Source organism: Nicotiana sylvestris, chromosome 8 (assembly GCF_000393655.2).
Source record: "Nicotiana sylvestris chromosome 8, ASM39365v2, whole genome shotgun sequence".
Classification (NCBI taxonomy): domain Eukaryota; kingdom Viridiplantae; phylum Streptophyta; class Magnoliopsida; order Solanales; family Solanaceae; genus Nicotiana; species Nicotiana sylvestris.
Window position 1 is genome coordinate 193,103,204 of NC_091064.1, and position 6,069 is coordinate 193,109,272.

A 6,069-nucleotide genomic window follows, 5' to 3' on the forward strand; every position below is an offset into this window, starting at 1 on the left:
ATCGGAAATAACTTATCTGCCTTTATAGAATAAGGTTAAGGTTGCGTACACTAGACCCTCCCCACCCCACGTATGGGATTAAGCTGGGTTTTTTTGTTGTTGTCGTCGTCCATTTTAATTAGCTAATGCACTCGAGTGGATGTTATTGTCTCAGAGATAGTATTATCATAGGGCTTGATTGTGTGTACAAATAGACTCATTATAATAATTAAGCTATATATTTTCTTTTTTGAGGTATCCGAGTTGGAGTTCAACTCCTGATCACTTATTGCCTTCATTTCTCACTCAAGTCTGAGAAAGCAAGGAACTCAAATTGCCCATATTCACTCAATATATCAATGAAACAATGCTCCAATAATCCAAATCAGAAAGTCACGACTACAAATCAAGCGAGAAAAACATAGAAATACAAAAGAGAGAGAAGAAAATGAAAGGAAAATTAATAGATAACAATTCGCTAACTCCTTCAACCCTTCTCCCACTTGTAGCTCATGTACCTTCACACTTTCAACCCAAAAGAAATTGAGAAATTAATGATAAATAATTCAAACTTGATAGCAGAATAGAACTTAAGAATTTTAAGTACAATTGCACCCAAGAAAAAAACTTGAAGAAATTTATAAATAGATTTTTTTCAGTTATTGATCTCTTCCAGCTTTCCAGTTTGAGCTCGTTGGTGAGAAAATTATAGAATTTAAATATTGAAGAAAACCCTACATCATACTCCTTCATGACTAGTAATCAGATTGTATTTCTTTGATTTTCTTCAAATAAAACTAATATTCTATCATACCAGCATCTTCTACAAATTCTCTGAAGTCTCTTATTTCATGGTCTTGCACCATATTACCATGTACTCTGTCTACAAACTCAAGAATAGCATGGAAATCTCCTATTACAAGCCATGTTCTTGTTGTCTACTCTCTATTTCTCCGAGTTTACCCCATAATTCTTTCATGTCATATACTGTTTGCAAACCATAGACAACTGTGAAATGAAAGGCTATTGTAGAATTAGAAAAACTGATTGCAGCCTGTATGTATTGAGTATATATGCTGAGCTTCTTGACCACAACAATCTTGGGATCCCATAGTAGCCATATTCTTCCTTTATTATTTGGGGAGGTATTTAAGAGTCATTCCCATGCATGTGCAATTTTGTTAATCACCTGACCCTCTTTATATTCTTGTATTTTATGCTCTACTATAGCTATAATATTAACTTTATTCTCTTTAATGAACTCCCTCGTCTCCTTTTGCTTATACACTTTGTTCATTCCCCTCACATTCCAAGTAATGACTTTCATCTTAGTAATAGAGGGAAATGGTGTTGGTCATCCACATCACCTTTGCTACTTTGCCCTCTTTCACAATACTTGCCTTGCTGAACTACCATGATCTGGCTTGGTGGGTCATTAACACATCGTGTTAGTGAACTGGAACCATTGTTTGTGTCAACATTTCCTTCTTTGGTGCCCCAATTTTTAGCCATCTTAGTGGCTGATTTTGCTTTCACCAACGTCCATCCTTTTGCTTGTGCTTTGTCGCCATATCCTTTTCCATTAGTTGGTTTAGTATTACCACTATGTGGTTGTACACTCTGTTTATCAGTTATCTTCAGCACTTGATCGCTCATTCTCTACACTTGCACAGGCTTTGATTGTTTCCCTTTCTGAATTTGCAGAGGTTGCTTCTGCAGATTCATAGTCTTGCAATTATGCCCTATTTGCAAGCATGTAGAACAATATTTAGGCTCTCAGTCATATACCACTTCCTGTTCAAACATCCCACCCTTAGGGTCTTGAACTGTGATGCATTTAGGTACTGATCTAGTAACATCCATTTCAATGAGTAATCTTGCATATGATATGCGTGCAATATTTGTAGTGCAATCATCAACGTATTAAGGAGTACCTCGTCCACTACTGAATTTGCTCAGTGACTTCCCTCCCCAACAGCTTAGAGATAAATTTGGAAATTCAATCCATATTTGGATAGTTTTAAGGATTTTATTTTGGAAATTGAAATCTGCAGACCATTCCTTCATTATCACAGGTTTGTTATTAATTGTGTTAGGCCCTAAAAATAATATATCATACCTTTCCTCCATGCTCTTGAATCGAATGACGAAGTAGTCATCGTTGTGGTAGTATATTTGGGTCTTTTCTGCAAGCTTCCATTGTATTGTGAGAAACCTCTTCACTGCTCCGAGCGATGGAGAGTCTCCAATGACGTACAAAACAATAGCCAATTTCCACTTCGTACTTTCCTCTTCTATATCCTCTGGTTCCAGTTTAACAATTGTCTTCCCTTCCTGGATAATAGGGGCTACATACCTTAGGCCCATGCTTTTTTATGCCAATTTATTTCCTGTAACAATATTTGCCCAGGTTTGTGTGTTGTCATTCCCTCTAAGTAGGTCAATTTTTCTTTGCATCTTATGGGCCTCTTCATTCTCTTTGCCATTCACCTTGATACTGCTAGGATCCTTTGTTGCAGTAGGTTTTTCCTGAATTTCAATAGATTTAACCCCATATGTACCCTCTGCATTACAAGTGGTACCACCGCCACTGTCAACCTGGGTCAACCAAATCAGTTATTCCTTTCCCTTTCCCAGTACTTGGCCTGTTCTCAGATCCTTGTTTGCCCAGTTGATTAGCCTTGTTCATTGGTGTTTGTTTCTCTGTAGATCCATGGTGATTCATCCCCCCCCCCCCACCAACCCGGATGAGGTAGACCCTTCACGTGGACTAACAGCCATGTCTTCGGCAAAATTGATAGGGCTTTAGTTAACGGAGAGTGGATGAACTATATGCCTACTATTCCTGTCCATGTCCTAGACCCATACTTTTCTGATCATTCACTACTAAGTATCGAGTTGGGGAGACAATAGAAGAGAACACCAAGACCTTTCAGATTTTTGAATTGTCTGGTTGATCATCCAAACTATAGGAAGATAGTAGAAGACAACTGGAAGGCTACTACCAATGCACAATACCTAAAAAGAATATGGCTCAAGCTAAAAACCATGAAACAAGCAATGAAAGCCTTAAACACAGAGGATTTCATTGGGATAGATGATAAAATCAAAAGTATCACGAATGATCTCCAACTACTACAACAGCATATGAGAACATATAATTAGGATCCTCATAACTTTGAAGTAGAGGAAGAGCTAAGATCTCAACTGGAAAAATGAGATCTGATAGAGGAGAGCATATACAAGAAGAAATCTAGAGTACAGTGGCTCAAATTAGGGGACTCAAACTCAGCTTATTTCTTTGCCAGCATCAAGAATAGGAGATCTCAGAATCAGATTAAATCACTTGTTACTACAACAGGTGACATTATCCAATCAGAAAAGGGGATAGAGGAGGAGATTTTAGGTTTCTATAAGGACCTATCTGGGGCTGCAAATCCCACACTATCTGCTATACAATTAGATGTTATAAGGAGTGGATCCATCCTTTCAAGGTCACAACAATTGCATCTTACATAACCATTTACCAGGGAAGAGGTTTGGCAAGCCTTATAGGGGATTGATGATAACAAAGCTCCAGGGATAGATGGTTTTAACTTAATATTCTTTAAGAAAGCACGGGTCACGATTGGAGATAAGGTAACTAAAGCTGTTCCGAACTTCTTTGACACCATTAAACTCTACCAACCGATAAACTGCACATCTATCACCGTAGTTCCTAGAGTTAAAAGCCCTTCCTCGGTAAAACAATATAGACCTATCTCCTGCTGCTCCACAATTTATAAGTTCATATCCAAAATGCTCACTAACAGATTACAGGGGGTTATAGATAGCCTCATTGATGGGAGCCAGGTTGCATCTATACATGGCAGAGTCTTAACCGACAATATTATCCTTAGCCATGAACTAGTGAAAGGATATAGGAGGAAAGGGGTGTCACCAAGATGCATGATAAAAATTGGCATGCAAAAAGCTTATGACTCTATAGAATGGGTGTTTCTAGAACAATTTCTAAATGCTCTGAACTTTCTTGAAATATTTGTTAGGTGGATCATGGTATGTGAATCGACAGTCTCATACTCTATAGTCATCAATGGTCAACAAAGTGCTCCTTTTGCTGCAAAAAGATGAGTGAGGCACGGTGACCCCTTATCACCGTTCCTGTTTGTGATAGACATGGAGTACCTTAGTAGACTACTGAAAACATTGAAAGATAATCCAGACTTTAACTATCATCGTCCATGTGACAAGATGAATATAATACAGTTGGGGTTCGCAGATGACTTGTTGTTGTTTTGTAGGGGAGATGTGGTATCTACCAGGCTACTGTACAAGTGCTTTCAACAATTCTCCTTGGCATCTGGGTTGGTAGCCAATCAAGGGAAGAGTGTTGTCTACTTTGGAGGTGTGCCAAACCAGATTCAGCAGGAAATAATACAAGAGTTAGGCTTCTCTATGGGATCTCTCCCCTTCAGGTACTTGGGAGTTCCACTAAGCTCGAAAAGACTAGCAATTGGGCAATATCAACCATTGATAGAGAGGATGATAGGGAAAGTAACCTCCTGGACAGCAAAGTTTCTATCCTATGCAGGTAGGTTGCAGCTGATCAAAAGTGTACTCACAGCCATCCAATAATTTTGGTCTCAAATATTCTTCCTGCCCAATAAGGTGATTTAGAGGATTAAACAAATGTCTAGGAGGTTTCTCTGGAATGGAAATAATGAATGCTCAAAGAAGGCTCTAATAGCTTGGTACAAACTCTACTTGCCAAAATCAGCAGATGGTCTCAACATAACAGACATCTACACATGGAATAAAGCTGCCATACTTAAGCACTACTGTAACTTATGTAAGAAGAAGGATAAGCTGTGGATACAATGGGTGCATATCTACTATAGTAAGGGTAATGAAGTATGGAAATCATTGCTACACAAGCATCTTGGTTGATTCAGAAGATCATAAAGGCTAAACAATACCTGGAGAATGCAGGTCTAACTGTCGAGGAATTTCTAAACTGTAGGACATATGCTATAAAGATAATGTATAATAAGCTGAGAAACAATTATTCTAAAGTGCATCGGAGGAAGTTGATGTGCAACAACCAGGGCAGCCCCAAGTGGTTATTCATCATCTACCTTGCAATACAAGACAGACTATATACAAGGACTAGATTGCAAAAATGGGGCATGGACTATGACACGACCTGTCCATTGTGTGATAGCGTTGATGAGGATGTACATCACTTGTTCTTCAAATGCCCAGTTACATCCCAGATTTGACAGCAGATCCTTCAGTGGTAGGGAATTCAACGGCAGACTATGGGATGGCAGGAGGAAGTTGAGTGGGTGCAAAAGCATGCCTATAGTAATAATGCAAAAGCAGAGATATACCGAATGGCCCTTGTAGGAAGTGTATATTATACCTGGTTGGAAAGGAACAACAAAATCTTCCAACAAAAAACCAGACCAGCAATAACTATAGTGAGACAGATCATTTAAGGCATACATTGCAGAGGTAGAAGGAGGAAGAAATTGACAATCCAGTTGAAGAAACTTGACTACTACCCTAGTTAGTTTGTAGGAAGACATAACCTAGTTTGTAATTCTCTATCTTCTTGTATTTGGCCGTAGATGAAGTATGCTAAAGTTGGGGTTGTGGTCCAACTTTATAGGTTTCCGTGCACTCTGTAAATTTTTCCTTGGTAATAAAATTTATAATTACCAAAAAAAGTTAATATTCTGATGTCTATGTTATTGCTCATATGTGCATAGCTTTTAGTCATTTCTAGGACATCCAATCAAAATATCTATATAAGGGAAAACATTTAAATATAACCATGAATTATTCGATTTGTTTTATATTTGTCCTCCATTTATCTTTTGCTCTACAAAAATCCCGTATTGTTGATTTTGTCCCATATTCACCCCTCCCTCTAACGCTTGATTGTGATATTTTTCACGGTGAAGCCATGTAGACAAACAAAAGATCCAAATCACCCTTAATTATCAAATTGCGTTACATATACCCTCTGTATAATCTGAAGTAAGCCTCGGAGTAACTAAAGCGGTAACTATACCCCCATGTAAATTG

General features: G+C 38.2%; 1 long non-coding RNA gene across 1 annotated transcript; it reads right to left on the bottom strand.

Annotated features, from left to right (window-relative positions):
* Nucleotides 1–335: 335 nt before the first annotated feature.
* LOC138876469 (uncharacterized) lies at nt 336–5,606 on the bottom strand. Its single transcript, XR_011401766.1, has 2 exons — nt 2,099–5,606; nt 336–2,027 (listed from the first exon to the last, which is right to left on the bottom strand). It is a non-coding gene; the product is annotated as an uncharacterized lncRNA (long non-coding RNA).
* Nucleotides 5,607–6,069: the final 463 nt, after the last annotated feature.